General features: G+C 36.6%; 1 non-coding gene across 1 annotated transcript; it reads right to left on the bottom strand.

Moving 5' to 3' along the window:
- Positions 1-5,614: 5,614 nt before the first annotated feature.
- LOC141682150 (small nucleolar RNA R71) lies at positions 5,615-5,721 on the bottom strand. Its single transcript, XR_012559551.1, has one exon. It is a non-coding gene; the product is annotated as a small nucleolar RNA R71 (small nucleolar RNA).
- Between the last annotated feature and the right edge of the window lie 15,296 nt (positions 5,722-21,017).

Below are 21,017 nucleotides of genomic sequence, written 5' to 3'. Positions count from 1 at the left end.
ATGGGAAAGTAGGGATTAACAAACATAACAACTACATACCTGATAAGTATGCTCCAAGAAAAATTTGTGTTAAGTGTGGTAGTGTTAATCATTTGCATGTTAATTACAAACTTGTCATGCCTACTCATATATCTGTACCCTCTTCTTTTCCCAACATGAATGTCATGCCTTCTATGCCTATGAATGCTATGTCTGCTCAGAATATGAATGCACAATTTGCTAATATGCCATTTGCACCTAATCCTTATTATGATGCATTTAGTATGTCACAAATGTCATTTAGCATGCCTTACTCGAATAACATATTTGCAAACAGTATGCCTTTTCCTTCTAATCAAAATGTGCATGATAATTCTGTTTTAATGACTGATTTCAAAGGTTCAACTCAAATGACTAAGGATGAATCAGAAATTTCCAAGTCAAATGAGATCAAACCTAAGAAACCAAAGAAGAAAGCTAACAAGGCAGGACCCAAGGAAACTTGGGTACCAAAATCAACTTGATTTGGTTTTGATATGTACAGGGAAACAGAAAGAATCTTTGGTACCTGGATAGTGGTTGTTCAAGACACATGACTGGAGATTCTACCCTGCTCACAGAGTTCAAGGAGAGAGCTGGCCCAAGTATTACTTTTGGAGATGACAACAAGGGTTATACTGCGGGATATGGCTTGATTTTAAAAGACAAGGTCATTATTGAAGAGGTTGCCCTAGTGGATGGTCTCAAGCATAATTTGTTGAGTATTTGACAACAAGCTAATGATCCTACCACATCTCAAGACTCTCAAGAAGCATCAGAACATGTCACTGGCTCTTCAAGTTCTGATTCATCAAGTTCTGATGAGCCAAATTCTGATAATTCTGGAAACTCTGAATCTTCAAATCCTGAAGGATCCAACTCAAATTCTGAAGTCTCAGAGAACATAACTACAGGGGGGCATCAGAAAATGCTGATGGAGACAACATGGATCATGGGGGAGGATCCAGTTCTAGAGAACAACTTCCATCTGCAAGGAAGTGGACTAAAGCACATACACCTGACTTAATAATTGGTGATCCTGAAGTAGGTGTCAGAACTAGAGAAGCAACATCAAATGAATGTCTCTATCATTCTTTTCTATCTCAGACGGAACCAAAGAAAGTGGAAGAAACTCTTCAAGATGCTGATTGGGTGCAAACAATACAGGAAGAGTTAAATGAATTTGAAAGAAATAAAGTTTGGACCCTAGTGTCAAGACCAAAGAACAGATCCATTGTTGGCACAAAATGGGTGTTCAGAAACAAAACTGACAGTGATGGCATAATTACTAGAAACAAAGCAAGGCTGGTTGTTAAAGGCTACTCTCAACAGGAGGGTATTGATTATGATGAAACATTTACACCAGTTGCTAGATTGGAAGCCATAAGAATCTTTTTGGCTTATGTTGCTCACAAAAAGTTCAAAGTCTTTCAAATGGATATGAAAAGTGTTTTTCTCAATGGAAAATTGGAAGAAGAGGTATATGTTGAACAACCTCCAGGCTTTGTAGATTCAAAATTTCCAAATCATGTCTACAGGCTTGACAAAGCACTTTATGGCCTTAAGCAAGCTCCAAGAGCATGGTATGAGACTTTAGCTCAATTCCTTATGGAAAGTGGATTTCATAGAGTTACAATTGATAAAAAACTATTCTACCTCAACCATGGAAATGACTTACTTTTGGTACAGATATATGTTGATGATATCATATTTGGTTCTATAAATGTCGAACTCTGTGAAAGGTTTACAAAGCTAATACAGTCAAGATATCAAATGAGTATGATGGGAGAACTTAGCTATTTTCTAGGACTTCAAGTCAAGCAAAATGAAGAAGGTACTTTCATAAATCAATCCAAGTACACCAGAAATTTACTCAAGAAATTTGGAATGCAAGATAGTTCAACTGCATCCACTCCCATGGCCACTGCAACCAAGTTATATAAAGATACTGGTTCATCAGTAGATATTACTAACTACAGAGGTATAATTGGCTCTTTACTCTATTTAACTGCAAGTAGACCTGATATCATGTATGTTACCTGTCTTTGTGCAAGATTTCAGGCTGATCCAAGAGAACCTCATCTAATAGCTGTCAAAAGAATTTTCATGTACCTTAAGGGTACAGCTGATCTAGGATTATGGTATCCTAGATAATCAGATTTTAAGCTAATAGGTTACTCAGATGCAGATTTTGCAGGATGCAAAATAGACAGGAAAAGCACTAGTGAAAGCTGCCAATTTCTTGAAGGCAGATTGGTTTCTTGGTTTAGCAAGAAACATAAATCAATTTCTACATAAACTGCAGAAGCAGAATATATTACTGCAGGAAGCTGTTGTGCACAAAATCTATGGATGAAGAATCAGTTACTGGACTATGGGTTAGAATTTTCTAAAATACTTATATACTGTGATAATCAAAGTACTATTGCTATGACAGGTAATCCAGTTCAACACTCAATGACAAAGCACATCAGCATTAGGTACCATTTCATAAGGGAACATGTGATGGAAGGTATATTGGAATTACATTTTATTCCAACAGATCAACAACTAGCAGATATCTTCATAAAACCACTATGTGAAGCTACTTTTACAAGACTGGTAAATGAACTTGGAATGGTTTCAGGTTCTTTCTCTAAATCTGCTTAGTTTTTATTCTCATGCATCAGACTTTATGATTAGTGTTTACAGATTGTCTTATCTTTATGTAATCTGTGCTTAAATTGTAATACATTAAGTACTGATTATTATCTGATGTGGATCTAAATACTCTGATAGTGTTTTGAATGTTCTGTGACTATTCAATTCAATGAGGATAACTGTGCAAGATGCTGACCAAGTAGTCTTTAACATACTAGAAATCCCATGTTTGAATTAGTTGTTTATGTGGAAATTCATTAACACAAGCAAATTCTGATGTTGAGCTTAGTCAAATTTACTTTGTGTATCTTATTACTAAGTCACAAACTAGATTCTTGCTTCTTATTTGTCAAATTTTGATGTCAATAAATCTTAAGGATGAACCACATGCTTGATAAGCCTCACTTATCTAAAGAAAAGAAAGGAAAATTGAAGTCAGGTACTCCTTTGAGATCTAGAGTAAATATATGGAAGGGAAGACCCAAGTGCATTGCTGGTATTAAGTAATATGCATTAGAAAAGCAAATATTTTTTCTTGGTGACTTTTCACATTCTCTGATTACTGGAGAAATACTCTGATAATAGCATAAATTCTGATAGCAGTTGTGACTCACTTACACTGAGAAGCCACTGTAAAAAGGAATTTCAAAAGATGCATAAAATGAGCACAAACAGCTGAGGTGGATTCTTGCATAAATTTATTCTGTAGTAGACTTCATTATTAATGACATATTTTAAGCACTTTTCTTAGTTATGCCTTATTTCTAAGATGTACTGAAGTTTATGAAACTTTAATCTTTATCAGATATTTTGCTAATGCACACACTTTCACTCTATATGAATGATGAAAATTACTGTGGTAATTAAGTTGTTTTTGACAAACAGTTAAGTGTCAGTTGCATAAATTCTGAGGACAAGTTCTGATGGAAGTTCTGATGATTAAAATCTGAAAAAACAAGTCATTATTTGTATGAAGAATCACAGATAAAAAAATTCACTTTTTGAGTACAGAAGCCATGTTCTGATGACCGTTAAAATCTGATAATAGCCAATTTATGATATTAAATCATGATGCAAACTCTGATGCTTACGTGGCATTATTTATTTACTGATAAGTGGATTTTATATCCACTTGAAATGCTTTATTACAAGCTTAAATTGGTGTTTTGGACTCAGGTTGTTGGTATTTTGATGTGTTTTTGTGTTATTGCATTTCAGGTATCAGTTATATGAAGAAAAGAGATTTTAAAGGAAATATGATAAAAAGTGATCATAATTGGAATCCAAGGCCATTGTCAAGTTGTAGAGAATCTCAATAGCTTCGCATGAGCAGTTGAATCGCCTAATTCTGACGAGTAGAACTCAAGTTATGGCTAAAACAAGATTCATCATAAATTTTTCCAGACAGGAGCTGAGCGCCCGCCCAGGAGAGCTGAGTGGCCGCCCAGGAGAGCTGAGCGCCCGCCCAGGAGAGCTGACAACTCCGAAAAAGAAGGTCTTGTTTTCAACTTGTGATTCTTTGAATTAGTTATAACTTTGGATGCTCATTTTCATTCTTGTTGAACCTAGATCTCGTTTATTTGTACTATAATTATTATTCAGTTTATTAAAACCTTGTTTATACCATGCTTTCATTGGAACCCATGGTGACGATGAGTTCAATTATGGACTAATCATTGTCATGGGGTTCTAGCGGATTTACTTATGGATTTCAATAGTTAATTTGTTTTGATATCTTGGTGTGTGGTGATTGATTGATATCCTAGTATTGGTTGTGCTTATTCATCTTATGTGCGGAGCTAACATATAAGATAGCGTGTTAATCTCTATTAAAGTGACAGTGAATATAGAGGTTTAGAACTTGCCATGCTAGCATAGGTTCATGTATGTGTATGCATGATTAGTGGGTAACTCTAACCGTTTTACTTGCCCTATGTAATCAAGATAGATAACTTATGCTTAAACTGTTATGTTGTCAAATTCTATAGACATATAGGGTCTCAATATAATTGGTGCCTATTCAGCTTCTATCTCTTTTATGGATGTCTGGTAGAATGGTACTCGTGCAACGAGAGTTGGCGTTTATCAGTTTCGTGTTATCTGATTAGTGTCATCACCATCACATGCTAAGGTTAAGAATAATAAGGCTATTGAATGAAGTATTTAATGAAGTTAGAATCCCATGTTTGTCATATATAGTAATTCAACCTCAATTCTCTTAGTTAATGTTATTTAGTATAATCTTTTAGTTTAATAAAAACTCAATTTGTTATTTGTCTTAGCATTGAACGATAACCATACATTGTTGTATAGGTGCATAAATTGAACTTAACCTAAACCAGTCTCTGTGGGAACGAATCTGATTTATATCTTATACTACTTGCGAACACGTATACTTGCGTGAATATTAGCGCGTGTTTTCGCCCTAACAAGTTTTTGGCGCCGCTGCCCGGGACACGGTGTTAATTTTTAGTTTATGTGCTTGTCATCAGTGGTCGTTAAAGTTCACTGACTCGGATTCTTTTACTTTTACGGTTTATTTGTTTGTGTTTCAGGTACTCATTACAATGGGAGATCCAGCAGCACGAACGAAAGCCTTGATGGATTTTTCTCAACCCAAGATCAATGACATTCAATCTAGCATTATACGGCTAGCTATCACAGCTAATACCTTTGAGATCAAGCCTGACATAATTCAATGGGTACAGAATTCAGTCCAGTTTGGGGGTTCTCCAACGGAAGATCCCAATACACACATTAGGGATTTCATAGAGATATGTGACACCTTCAGGTTCAATGGTGTCTCTGAAGATGCTGTGAAGCTGAGACTGTTCCCTTTCTCTCTGAGGGACAAGGCTAAGAGCTGGTTACACTCTCTAACAGCTGATTCGATTACTACTTGGGAAGATCTTGCTCAAAAGTTTTCACTAAATTCTTCCCTATGGCGAAGACAGCTGCATTCAGAAACACTATTACTCAATTTGCGCAGCAAATGGGAGAATCTTTATATGAAGCTTGGGAGCACTACAAGGAGATACTTAGGAAGTATCCTCATCATGGAATGCCTGATTGGATGATCATCAATTGTTTTTACAATGGGTTGGGAGCACAGTCCAGACCCATGCTCGATGCAGCAGTAGGTGGAGCATTATGGGCGAAAAGCTATGAGGAAGCTTATTATCTAATTGAACTGATGGCTGCTAATGAATATCAGTATTCAACCTAGAAATTTCCACAGGGCAAGGTAGCAGGAGTTCTTGAAGTGGATACAGCTACGGCTATCACTGCTCAACTGAAGGCATTGTCTATGAAGATCAATTTTCTGGCTAACTATGGTGTTAAGCAGATAACCAGTGTTTGTGAGCTGTGTGCAGGTCCGCATGCGACAGAGCAATGCGCTATATCTAGTGACTCAGCTCAGTTTGTGAGCAACTTTCAGAGATCGCAGCAGCCAGTTCATGCCACTTATTATCCTGACAACTGGAATCATCCTAACTTCAGCTGGAGCAATAATCAGAATGCGATGCAACAGCCGTTCCAGCAGTTTGGAAATAAGCTATTCAACCCTCCTGGTTTTCAGCAACAATTTGCACCAAGACAATAACTCCAACTTCAACAACAAACTCATAATGCAGGTCTATCTTCGAATGAAAAATCTGAATTGGAGGAGTTGAGGCTTATGTGCAAAAACCAGGCTCTTATATGCCAAAACGAGGTTGTTACTATCAAGACTCTGGAGAACCAAATAGGGCAAATTGCTAATGCCTTATTAAATCGACCACCAGGAACGCTTCCTAGTGATACAGAAACAAATCCAGGCAAGAGGAAGTTGAAGAACAGGTGAACGCCATCACCTTGAGGTCTAGAAAGGTCGCAAGCCCCCAAATTCAGCAAGACGAAGAGCCTGAAAAATCTCAAGTTTCAGAAAATACAGTTGTGGCTGAAGAAGAAGTGCAGAATGAAGCAGAGGTGGAACCAAGGAAGACTACAATGGAATACACTCCTCCTGAGGGTAATACAGGGGAGAAACAGATCTATCCTCCACCTCCTTTTCCTAAGAGGCTGTAGAAGAAAAAGCTGGATAAGCAGTTTGAGAAGTTTTTGGAGGTGTTCAAGAAACTTCATATCAACATACCTTTCACTGAAGCTCTTGAACAGATGCCTAGCTATGTGAGGTTTATGAAAGGTATTCTCTCTCATAAAGTGAAGCTCGATGACTTAGAGACTGTTGCTCTAATGGAGGAATGCAGTGTTGTGCTGCAACAGAAGTTACCTCCGAAGCTTAAAGATCCTGGAAGCTTCACTATTCCTTGCACCATCGGAAACTTGTCGTTCGACAAGTGTTTATGTTATTTAGGAGCTAGCATCAATTGGATGCCCTTATCTATCTTCAAGAAGCTTGGTCTTCCTGATCCAAAACCAACATACATGTCATTGCAACTAGCTGACCGTTCCATCGCTTATCCACAAGGTATAGTGGAGGATGTCTTGGTCAAGGTGGATAAACTCTTCTTCCCTGCTGACTTTATAATTCTTGATTTCGAGGAAGATAAGAAGATTCCCATCATCTTGGGAAGACCATTCTTGGCTACAGGCCGAACTATGATCGATGTGCAAAAAGGAGAGCTTTCGATGAAGGTTTACGATCAAAAGGTCACTTTTAATGTGTTCAAGGAAATAAAGTTACCCACAGCTAAAGAGGGGTGCTTTAAAGTAGAGCAACTGCAGGTTTTGAATGCACCTCCATGGAAGTGGAAGTTGGATATGCCATTCGATTCTCTTGGGTTAGCAGAGCTGAAAATTTCTCAGGAGCATTTTGAACCATTTATTCAAGAAGCTCTCATACTTGAGCTCAACCGAAAGCCAGATCACTTGAGTTATTCATTCTTAGGTGCACCCCATGATAAGGGGTTGGTATATATTTTTGATAATGTAGAGAGTGGCTGGACGGATCTTCCAGTGCCTACAGAGGGTTCTTCTCATGCGCCACAGACATTTGATAGGTTTGGTCTTAGTGATGAACAGTACAGGCGAGTGACTAGGCGTATGGAGGCCATGCACGACATTCACCATCGTTTTGCTGAAGATTTGACACACGCTTTCGGTACTGTTGTTCGAGACACTGGTGGCGAGGTTGATTGGCCACCTGATCCTCCACCCGACGAGGGTGACTCTCCCACTAATTAGGTATGCCTAAAATCCTTATTATTACCTTCAATGAGGACATTGAAAATTTTAAGTTTGGGGGTGATAATGTAAGGATTAGTAGTGTGTGTGTCCATATAGATTCATATAGATTCATATTGCATGTTTAGTTGTAGTTCATTCATATTTTTGCATGATTATTCATTTAGGACATATTTGTTTGTTTTTATGTGATTTCATATAGTTGCATTTGCATGCATGTTTAGCATGATCCCTTAAGATGAACTATGACATTTGATAAGTTGATGTTGATTTCAGTGTGGTGATGACGATTAGAGGGATGTTTAAGTCTTAATGAATTGATTTGCATGCCAGAAACAAATATTTTCACAAAGTCTTATAGGATTGCTTTTGATCTAGATCATGATCATACTTGTTTGTTGTTGATTTAATCACTTGATTATATTTAGAATTTGTGATATTCTCGTAATGACGTAAAAATACTGATTTTTTTTATCTGGAGAAAAACTTGGATTTCATTGCTAGTTATTGTAAGGCTAGGCGTGAAATGGCTAGTAGCCGGCTCATATTTTTATGAGTAGTCTAGGGTTGAATGAGATGGAGCGAAACACACTCATTCAGAAATTATTGAAAAAAAAGGAAAAAAAGAAAAAAAAGAAAGAAAAAATTATGCGTTTATGCATAATTGATCAAGAGTGAGCTCTTTAATACTCGAGTTATTAAGTTCTAGGGGACTTTGTGCCTAGTGACCTAAGGCTTTTATAGTCTGGGATCCGCTAACCTAACGCTCGCTACATGGGTATTATTGCATAAGTCTTTTGGGACCTCATTCATTGCACGGTCAAATAAGCATCTTTGCTATGTGTTCAATAATAGTGTGAATCCTTGTATAACTCTAGTAGAAAAGAGGTGTTGTGAGTCATAATGCATTTATTATCTATTCTGTTTATTAATTTTTGATTGTTTCGATGATAGATAAGTTATGGTTATTGATCTAGTATCGAGAGTATATCTGTTAAGCATCCACACACGCACGATTCTGGTTTGTGAGTTGGTTTGTGGGATATATTCGAACTCTGTTTTAAGTCATTGCATTCTTAGAGGCATTGGCTTATTCATTTTGGTATGGTTATTCCGAGGGGATCGATTACATTATCATTTAGTTGCATTCACGTAGTTGCATTCATGCATTAGGTTTGTTTTGTAGTTTTGAGTCTATTTATGCTTGAGGACAAGCATCGATTCAAGTTTGGGGGTGTGATAAGTGGATTTTATATCCACTTGGAATGCTTTATTACAAGCTTAAATTGGTGTTTTGGACTCAAGTTGTTGGTATTTTGATGTGTTTTTGTGTAATTGCATTTCAGGTATTAGTTATATGAAGAAAAGAGCTTTTAAAGGAAATATGATAAAAAGTGATCAGAATTGGAATCCAAGGCCATTGTCAAGTTGTAAAGAATCTCAATAGCTTCGTGTGGGCAGTTGAATCGCCTAATTTTGACGAGTAGAACTCAAGTTATGGCCAAAACAAGATTCATCAGAAATTTTTCCAGATAGGAGCTGAGCGCCCACCCAGGAGAGTTGAGCGGCCACCCAGGAGAGCTGAGCGCCCACCCATAGAGCTAAACGGCCGCCCAAGGCGCGGCTGGTCGCTGATTTCGCTGAAAAAGCCTTTTTTGAGTGGAATTTGATGATTTTAAGGGTCCAGGTCCACTAGGGGCGTATATATACTTAAAAAAAAGGATTTTCATCAACCGGGAAGATGGGGATACCAAGGAGAAGACCTAGAAGCACAGAACAACTCTGAAAAAGAAGATCTTGTTTTCAACTTGTGATTCTTTGAATTAGTTGTAACTTTGGATGCTCGTTTTCGTTATTGTTGAACCTAGATTTCGTTTATTCGTACTTTAATTATTATTCAGCTTATTAAGACCTTGTTTATACCATGCTTTCATTAGAACCCATGGTGACGATGAGTTCAATTATGGGCTAATCGTTGTCATGGGATTCTAGCGGATTTACTTATGGATTTCAATAGTTAATTTGTTTTGATATCTTGGTGTGTGGTGATTGATTGATATCGTAGTATTGGTTGTGCTTATTCGTCTTATGTGTGTAGCTAACATATAAGATAGCGTGTTAATCTCTATTGAAGTGACAGTAAATATAGAGGTTTAGAATATGCCATGCTAGCATAGGTTCATGTATGTGTATGCATGATTAGTGGGTAACTCTAACCGTTTTACTTGCCCTATGTAATCAAGATAGATAACTTATGCTTAAACCGTTATGTTGTCAAATTCTATAGACATATAGGGTCTCAATATAATTGGTGTATATTCAGCTTCTATCTCTTTTGTGGATGTCTGGTAGAATGGTACTCGTGCAACGAAAGTTGACGTTTATCAGTTTTGTGTTATCTGATTAGTGTCATCACCATCACATGCTAAGGTTAAGAACAATAAGGCTATTGAATGAAGTATTTAATGAAGTTAGAATCCCAAGTTTGTCATATATAGTAATTCAACCTCAATTCTCTTAGTTAATGTTATTTAGTATAATCTCTTAGTTTAATAAAAACCCAATTTGTTATTTGTCTTAGCATTGAGCGATAATCATACATTGTTGCATAGGTGCATAAATTGAACTTAACCTAAACCAGTCTCTATGGGAACGAATCTGATTTATATCTTATACTACTTGCGAACGTGTATACTTGCGTGAATATTAGTGCGTGTTTTCGCCCTAATATTTACTTAACTTATTTGTGGTAAATACTGTAACGGTCATATTTTATCAGAATATAATTAGGTGAGATAAAAACAGTCATAATCATTTAGTAAGTGGGAAGTGTGTTTTCCTTGAAACACTGCATGTGCACATTTATTACTGCTTAATACCTGTGCCCACTAATAATTTGTTAACTAATGATATGATGCCAGGTGTCTAAAGTTTGTTCTGCTTCAATCATAACAGTTGTCAAAAAGAGAGTATATATATGGGAGTTAAAAGATTTTATAATATTTTACCTACTTTTCTTTCTCTAATCTCTCTTATTCTCTCTCTCTCTCTCTAATATTTTCTGAAGCTATTTTCTTACAGGCCTTTTATCAAACACCTAGTGTACACTCTATTTTCTCACTTATTTTTCACAGAAATGGCACCCAAAGACATCATTTTCAATGGAGCTAAGTTTGTTCCTAACAACTACTTGGCTATTTTGAGCAAGGATGAAGACCCATCAGAACTTCACTTCATCCAAGACTTTTTTGTCTCGAAGTGAAATAGGCTATGCACTGACCCAACCTGAAGCAATCTCAGGGACTCAGGTGATGGAGTTCTGGAGGTCAGGAGTTTATGATGATGGTGGTGCTAATGGGTCCCCAAACATTATATTTACAATATGGGAGGATGCCCATGTGGTGACTTTGGCCACAGTTCGACAAGCACTACAATTGCCAGAAAACTGTACTTATTCAACAGTTGAGGAGCCAGCTCTTCAACAGCTAATGGCCAATATGGGCTATTGAAAAACTTTGGCAAAGCTTGGACAACTAAAGAGACCCCATATCAGGAGGGAGTGGAGTTTCTTCTTTGATTGCATCACCAGAAGTTTTGCAAACAAATGTTCAAACTTTGATGCAATTCCTATCCTAAGTCAGCAAATTGGGTATGCTCTGATTACTCAATCTCATTTTGATTATGTTTCTGCTGTACTAGGATTCATAGGGGATAGGATGACAGAAGATAGAAATACTATATATTTTGCTACATTCTGTCAACTTATTTACAGCTTTTATAACTCTGATGCAGCCCAACTAGCAAGTGAGTTGATTTCACCATTTAAACTTGCTAAGAGAGCATTTATTGACTTATTATCTACTGATAATAAGAAAACTATTCTAAGACCCCTTCAAATTCCACAATCAGTCAAATAGTTTTTAGTAAACTCTGACTCAGCCACATACACTGCTCAATATCCTGATGTCCAACCAACCCAACCTCCATCAGCACCTCCAACCACTACACAACCAACCACCTCTCAACCTCAACCAACTCAACCTACCATCAGTTAATACTTCCAACCAGCTCAATCCTCACAACAATAACCATCAGCACCTACCATCAGACCTTCATCTTCCAGGCCTAAGAGGGCAAAGTCTGTTCCTCAACCTCCACCAAAGAGAAGGAAGATGATTCTAAGGGATGAGCCAGATGATGAAGAAGCATAGGTTCATGCATCAGATTCTGTGACTGTTGAAGCTGAAAATGTGGTTTTTCAGAAAGAAGCTGAAGGGTCAACCCATCAGAATTTAGATGAAGCTGAGGGTTCAGGTACTTTGAAAAGGAAAAGAACTATAAGTTCTGATGGTAAAGCAACTCCTTCACTATTAAGGAGATTAAAGAAAATGAGAGTAAGAAGGCACATGGCTAAGCCTCCATCAGAGAATACTGAAGAAGCTGAGGAAGGGGATCAGGAATCTCTGATCTCATAGCCAATTATACTTGAAGCTTTGCCATCTCCAACTCAAGCTCAAGATACTGTGCTCACACCTCCTGTCTCTCCTATTCATGACAAAGCTACAGATAATGTTGAAGAACAAGCTGCAAGTTCTGAAATAGATATTCACAATCTGAATATACCAATTGTTCTTTATCTGGAAGCTCCAACCACAGCAGCTCATCCATCTACAGTCAATTTTCCAATTTTACAGGCTGAGATTCCATCAACACCTATTCCGGAGATAAATTCTGATGCTCAGAATTTAGATGAAGTTGTTCCAGAATCTCCAGTTGCCTCACATACTCTAGTATTGTCAGAAGATAATGAGTCTTCTTCAAGTTCTGAAGACAGTGTTTCTGTTGATACTCCAGCTCCCATTCTAGGAAAGGAGGCACTTATTGAGAAGTTTTTTGAGCAAGCTGCTCCTATTCCTTGGGAAGATACTCACAGAGGGGTGGAGTGGACCAAGAAGTGGAATGAAACTAATTTCATTTCAAGCTCTAAAGTTCTGACATAGCACATTGCTAAGGCTGATGAGCTGATGACAAGTTCTGATTTTAAGACTCAACTCAAAGTCACAGCTCTAAGTGTCAAGACACTTCAAGGTCAACATTCTGCTACTCATGATAAGGTTGAAAAACTTCTTGAAAAAGCTGAAAACTGGATTTGGAGACCAGTCTTGATAAAAAAAGATTTATCAGACCTATTTCTGAGAAAGTTGAAGCCATTGAGAAGATACAAGAGAAGCAACAGGCCCAAATTACTGAGGTCCTACAGAATCAAGCTTCTCAAAAAGCTCAATTGGATGAAATCCAGTCTTCAGCTGAACTTCTTCTCTCTCTCCTACTACCTGATGATGCTAAAAAGGGGGAGAAGGTAAGTAAGTCCAAATGCTCAATCACTCAGATACTGAAGAAGAAGGATGACAAAGGTGATGACCAAGGAAACTCTGATAAGAGTAGAGGTCATGGAAAAGAGCAAAGCAGCAAGGTTTTTTCTAGGAAACTAATTACTGATGCAAGCAAATCTTCTATTCAAAAGAAGACAAGTTCTGAAGCTGCTCAAACTCAAAATCTGATAGCAAGTACTGATAATCAAACTCTGCTATCAAATTCTGATAAGCAAATTCTGATGACAAAGCCTGATGTTCTGATTCAATGTGGAAGTCAAGACTCTCAGAAGTTTTTGCAAACTCTGAAGCTCAAGGGAAAGCAGACTACTATCTACTACAAGGATTCCAAGATTCAGACACTTGATGAAGAGATTTCTAGAAGATTATTTCTGAAGCATAATCCTGGAATGGATTTAGAAAATCTCAAGGAGGAAGAAGCTAGATTTAAAGCTGAAAAGACAAATCTAAAGCCAAAAGCTTCTGTTGCAAAGAAACCTCCAAGGCCTAAGGAAAAGGGCATTATGATCAAGGAGAAGTCAAATACTGAGGCATCAAAGCCCAAGACTAGATAACAGATTGAGATTGATCTCAAAGATAAAGGGAAGGGAAAAGTTGATGAACCAACCAAGCCACTGGAGATGAAAATTCCTCAAATCCTGATGAAACCAGTGTGTAAAATGGTTCAAGTTACTGATGATACTCTTGCTGAAGATGAAGATGTTCAAACTCTGAAAAGAAGGAAGATTTCTGAAGAATCAAAGACAACCTCTGACAGTGCTCAAGTTGTTCATAGTGAAGAACTGCAAGCTACAACAGAAACAACAAGTTCTGATAGAGTTATCAAGACATCAACCTCTGACTTAGTTCAAGTTGATTTAGACAAGATGAAAGTAGCTGACAAAAAGAAACTTCTATGGAAAAATGTCAAACAATCAGATCCAAAGAAAAGCCAATTGCTGTCTGATTTCATGACTATTGGGTTAAATGCTAGAGAACCAAGAGACATAGCAGGGCTAGGTTCTGATGAAGCTAAGATCAAGACAGGAGTTGAAGTTGCTACTAGAGATCCATTTTTGCTAACTGACAAACCTCTTGAAGATGTTACACAGAAACACCTTGATAAGGTTATCTCTATTCAAGTGGTACTGGATGCTCATGACAAGCACAATGTCAAGGAAAATATGATTCTATTTCTTGAAGATGGAAGGATATATCAGATGTCAGAATCAGATGTCCTGAACAAATCTTTGAAAGAACTTCAATTCTTTCATTACCTTTTAGAGGTAAAGTCTGATATTACCAGGAGATGGTCAAATTTCATATTGAAGACCATAAGAGATAAAGCTAGAATTTCTGGTTCAAGGGTTACGTAATTCATCCCTAATATTGTTGAAGATGATGGAAGTGAAATTTTAATGAAGAAGGATTCTGCTAAGCTTGAAGTGATACTGAAAGAGAAATGTCTATGCTACAATGAAGATTCTTCTCATCCAAGGGTAATAAGACTCGATGATGGTTTAGAAAGAAACCATATTTCTGCTCTAAGGACTGCAATCTACCAGATTGGAAGTCAGGGTGAAGAATTGAAGCAAGTCAAGACTACATTATCTCAAGTCCTGAGGATTAAAGAAGAAAAGTTGATATCAAACTTTGTCAAGAATCATTTTGGATTCAGATTGACTCAGTGAGATTGGTAAAAGCTACAAGGACTGTAAGTTGTAGTTAGTTATCTAGTTAAACTCTTATTTACATTTGTACTTAAATGTTTTTGACATCATCAAATCTATTAACTTGTATATTTTGTATAATTTATAAGTTGGGGGAGATTGTTAGATATATTTGAGATGTCATGTCTAATATGATTTGTGTTTAGTTTTCAGATCTTAACAAACAGGACATATCAGGACTTACTGAAATCAGGACTTACTGAAGTCAGAGCTTAATATCAGAACTTAAGGTCATATCAGAACTTAAGTGCGGGAAGACTTTCAGTTAAGGAATGAAGCTGATTTACAGGAGAAGATCGAGACTAAAACAAAAGAAGATATGCATGGAAAGAGTTAGAGGACTAGAAGACTTGTAAAAGATATCTGACTGATATATTTTAGGAGATAGAATTATATTCAATATCAATTAGAATATATCTTGTAACTGTGTACTATATAAACATAGCTTAGGGTTTACACTACATGTGTTATCATTATTGAGAAGATTATACATTGTAACCTAGCAGCTCTTAGTGATATTTGTTCATCATTGAGAGAGAACAACATTTCATATTGTAACAGAGTTTATTGAATATACTTGTTTTTTTTACATACTTGTGTTAAATCGATGTGATTGTATAAACACTATATTCAACCCCCTTCTACAGTGTTGTGTGACCTAACATAAAAAGATTGAAGGACTGTAAGATGAAGATTCTCATAAAAGCCTCAAGTTTGATAATGTGGAAATGGTTAGTGATGACAGTGATGATGAAAGTGATCAAGAAATAATGAATAAGGATAATACAGAAAAATCTATAACTAATGAAGCACGTAATTCAACATCTGTTGAGTTACAAAATGCTTCATCTATCGAGAAACAATCTGCCTTATCCGTCGGGAGACAATCAGCTTCATCCTTCGGAACACAAAGTGCACCATCTGTCGGGTCGTTAAGAGAAGCTAAAAGTCAGAATAGATCACTTACAGAAAGCTCCACTTTCTCAAATCAAAGATTCGCAAACTCAGGGGGAGTTTCTATTAATCAAAACTCAGTCACACATCAAGACAACAATGAGGCCTCTTCATCTAGAGCTAATCTACCTCAACAAAGAAAATGGAATAAAGATCACCCTTTTGAGCTCATCATTGGTGATGCATCTTCTACAGTTCAAACAAGGAGAGCAACTCAAGAAGAATGTCTATATAGCAGCTTCCTATATAAGGAAAAACCAAAGAAGGTAGAAGAATCTTTGTTGGATCCTGATTGGATTTTAGCATGCAGGAGGAGCTAAACCAATTTGAAAGGAATAAAGTATGGAAGCTGGTACCCAAGCCTAAAGGGAAGAATCCAATTGACACCAAATGGGTATTCAGAAACAAGATGGATGAAAATGGCATAGTAGTCAAGAACAAGGCTAGATTGGTTGCTAAGGGCTATTGTCAACAAGAAGGAATAGATTTTGATGAAACTTTTGCTCCTGTTGCAAGACTTGAAACCATCAGAATTTTCTTAGCCTATGTAGCTCATACCAATTTCAAGGTCTATCAAATGGATGTCAAAAGTGCTTTTCTGAATGGAGATTTGGAGGAGGAAGTCTATGTTAGTCAGCTTCCTGGTTTTGAAGATCCAAATTTCTCAAAAAAAGTCTACTATATTTTGAAAGCACTTTATGGACTGAAGCAAGCACCTAGAGCCTAGCATGGCACTTTATCAAAGTTTCTTTTGGAAAACCACTTCACAAGAGGTACCGTTGATAAAACTTTATTCTTTAGAAATGTTAATGGCTCTAGTATACTTGTTCAAATTTATGTAGATGATATTATTTTTGGCTCTACATATGATAAACTTTGTAAAAAGTTTGCCAAATTGATGCAAAGTAAGTATGAAATGAGCATGATGGGAGAACTAACTTACTTTCTTTGTTTGTAAGTTAAGCAAGTTAGTGATGGAATATTCATTAGTCAAACTAAATACATTCATGATCTTATAAAGAAGTTTGATCTAATGGATTGCACATCTGCAAAAACTCCCATAGCCAATGCAACTAAGCTTGAATTAAACAGTACTAAAAAGTATGTGGATATTTCAAGCTATAGGGGCATGGTTGGCTCACTTATATACTTAACAGCTAGTAGGCCAGATATAATGTTTGCTACTTGTCTTTGTGCTAGATTTCAGAATCTCACCTAGTAGCTATTAAGAGAATTTTCAGATTTCTCAAGGGAACACCAAAACTTGGCATTTGGTACCCTAGAGATTTTGGTTTTGATCTAACTGGTTATTCAGATGCAGATTATGCAGGTTGTAGAATAGACAGAAAAAGTACAACAGGAACCTGTCAATTTCTAGGGAACAAGCTTGTGTCCTGGTTCAGTAAAAAGCAAAATTCAGTTTCTACTTCTATTGCTGAAGCTGAGTATATTGCTGTTGGTAGTTGCTGTGCACAGATTTTGTGGATGAAAAATGAATTATTGGACCATGGTCTACAAGTGGATAGAATTCCCATTTTCTGTGATAACACAAGTGCAATTGCCATCACTGAAAATCCAGTGCAGCATTCAAGAACAAAGCACATAGACATCAAGTACCACTTCATAAGGGAACATGTGATGAATGGTACTGTGGAACTTCATTTTGTTCCAAGTGTAAAGCAGTTTGCAGACATATTTACCAAGCCACTTGATGAATCCATATTTTCAAGGTTGGTAAGTGAGTTAGGTATGCTTAATTATTCTTGAATCATTTCAGATATTTCGCAAGTTGTTATGCAGCCAGAAATTTAATTGATTTTTCTGTATTGGATGAAATTTTGGCTAAGTCAAAATTTACATCCCGGCGGATGATCATTATCCATCGAGTTTGATCATCCGTCGGAATGTTAATTGTTAATAAAAATTAATTATTTTTTTGGAGTATTTTATAACTCGACGGATAACTGATTTATCCTCATCCGTCGAATTGCCTCAATCCTAGCCGTTAAAACTCTGAACATTATCCATCGGGTATACTTACAGTTTGTAAGCATAACACGATGGATAATTGAAGGAATTTTTACAGTTTATTTTTTTTTAAACGGCTATTTTGGGCAATTTTTACTGGTTACTTTATTATTTTTGACAGTTTATTTCTGAGATAGTATAAAAGAAGAATTCACTTTTATTCTATTCTTTTATCATTCTCAAGATTCAATTGCTCTAACTTTCCTCTTCTCAAAAGCAAATCTTCTCTCTGCAACTTTCAAATCTTTGGCAATGGCACCTGTAGTGAAAATCATGTCCCAAACTGGTTATATCTATGAAAAGAACAACTTCACAGCTCTAGTGAACAAGGAGATTCAACAGTCTGGAGACTATCACAAAATGATGGACTTTGTGAAAAGCTGCAAACTCAACTATGTTATGTTGTAATCTCCCATCATCTACTGTGAGGTTGTAGAGCAGATATGGACAACTGCTATAACGACTCGTATATTTTTATATTGTCTAAATTTGTAATTATTAAATAATTACATAAATAAAATATGTATGTGGGTTCTGTCAGCTGGATATTAAATTGTTATTACTTATATGTGATTATTGGTGTTCGAGGATTATTTGTGTAATTAGTTGTGAAGCTGTGTTGTTTTATTTATATTTTTGTATTTAAAGGTGATTCTATTCAAGATGTATTTTCATAAATATGGGGATTTTCCCTAAAATCATTCTTATAGCTTCATAATTTTATTAATTATTTTTAGGAGTTTTTAAAATTGAGAAATCAATATTTTATTGATTATTTACCCTTAAATGATTTTCTGATTGTATTTAATTGTAAAGTCAGTATTTAATTCTAGAATTCTTCAAAAATTACGAAATTCATATTTTATTTAAGTTTGGAATATTCCGAGAATTTTTAAATTATTTTGGAAATTTTTTTCGGTTTTTACTTACCTGCGTGATTGTTCGTTAAATTATAAAATGCGGGTCCGATGTGCGCTGTAGAAATGATTTAAAAATTTCGGAAAATTTTATTCTATGAACTCCTAATTACTTCAGGATTTTTAAAACTATTTTCGTGAATTTTTGAATTATTTTACCTGTTAAAAGCTCGTTAAATTTTTAAATTGCAGGTTAGACGTACTTTAGTCGGGAATTATACAGAAAATTGATGACAAAATAAAAATAAAAAGGGGGCTGAGGTCATCGGGTTCAACCCGTTCTTTTATTTCAGTTCAGGTAATTCCTCAATCAATCTCTATCTCCTTCGATTAATCTCTAATCTCTCGCAAATCTCTCTGTTTCTCTCTACTCTCGCTCTTGTCTTTCTCCCTGCTATCTCCCTCATCTTCTCCGTTTTCTATCTTCGGCTTTTCTCCCTTTTCTGGTAAGCCGGCCACCTCTCTTTTCTTCTTCTAGCCTCTATCCCGCTTTCGGGTTGGGTCTGTTGGTTTGTTGAATTGTATGTATAATTATATATACACATGGTGGTGTATAAATTTATATTGCATGTGTTCTTCTGTTTCTTTTCCATTTTGCCGCCTGGTCTATTTCCCTGTGTGGCAGTGTGTGTGCGTGGGTTTGGTGTGAGTAATCATCTGTGTGCGTTGAGTTGTGTTGTGATTTCTGTTGCCGTCTCCCGGAATCCGGTGGGGTGAGGCGGCGGTTGGTCCTTCGCGCGGTGTCTGGATGCGCAACTGTTGTGTGTTCTTTCTCTCCGTTTGTTTTTCCTGCCGCCTGTTCTATTTGGTGAGATACACGCGCTTGCGTGTGTTTCATTGAGCCGATTGTATTTTATTATTATTTCTGGAAATTTTAATGTAGTTAATTGATTGGTGATTCGTGAAATAAAATATTTTATTGCGAGACTTATAGTAATTAATTGATGAAATTTATGAAGGATTCCCGGTAATTACGGGAACCCGTAAATTTTATCACCGTCGGCGATGAGCTTCGGCGAGCCGACGGTGGACTATGATGATTCGATCTGATTCCTACGATTTAAAAATACTAAATACGATTTAAATTATAAAATATGAATTAAAACATAAATACGGATAATAATGATTAATAATTATATTTAATTGGTATTGGTGAATTTTCGAATTAACGTTGTTGACTGAAGTTGGTGATTGGATTTTGGATTGCGATTGATTGTGTTGTGATTGATTTGACGTCGGGATGTTCGACGGGTTAGCCGATAATCAAAGGAGGTATTGCCCGATTTCCGGAAATTAAATGATGGAATTACGAGGCCGTACCCAGTGACTATCGGAACGTTGATCGGTTATATATGTAACTACTTTGTGCGAACCCTGGTTATGTGTTGTGATGAAATACTTTGAGAAAATCGATAACCCTAATTTCATAAAAGGATAAATATACCTATTTTCTGAAAATGAACACCGAACCGACTTTCGAAGACGTGAACCTTAATTGATACGTGTATTATAATATTGAATATGTTACGAGTCGGGTTTTGTTAACGTTCGGGTAGATTGTTAGCGAGGATATGTCAAGCATAATCGAATGTCTAAGTTAGGGTGTTTCGACTTTGTAGGTTCTAGTCGGAAAGCCCAAGAATTGGTGTTGGTCTAAAGATAGTCTAGTGGACAGTCGACGAGCTTAGTAAGGTTCCAATCGAAGGACCTGAGTGTGGAAGTCGAATCCAGGGTGATCTAGTGGTTAGGCGATAAAGCCTGAGCATCCGTGTCGGCTCAAGGTCAATCGGTAATGTTTGTAAAGCTCTGCAAGGCAAGTACCCTTGAACAAATCTTTTACGGTTCAGTATATATGAATAATTGTTGATTTAAATTACGTACTGGAACAGGACGATTTAAGTTACGTATCCCCTGGGTTTCAAATTATTTTGTTAACTTGTGTTTTAGGGGAAAAGTAACTTCTAAAAATACCTATCTCTAAACTTTGAATAAAATGAAAATGTTTTGGAAGTGTGCTGTGATATAATTGTTTTGACAAGAGATAGGTAAGTGATTTGGAAAATTGGATAAAAATGATCAGATAATTGGATGAGTGTGCGCAGGGGGGCCGTAACGGCCTGAAAGATAGTGTAAGAGACGAAGTGGTTGCGCACCCTATTATAACCACCAGC

This window comes from Apium graveolens, chromosome 8 (genome assembly GCF_009905375.1).
Source record: "Apium graveolens cultivar Ventura chromosome 8, ASM990537v1, whole genome shotgun sequence".
NCBI lineage: Eukaryota > Viridiplantae > Streptophyta > Magnoliopsida > Apiales > Apiaceae > Apium > Apium graveolens.
Note: the sequence above shows the minus strand (reverse complement) of the source record. Positions and strands in the feature narration are given on the sequence as shown.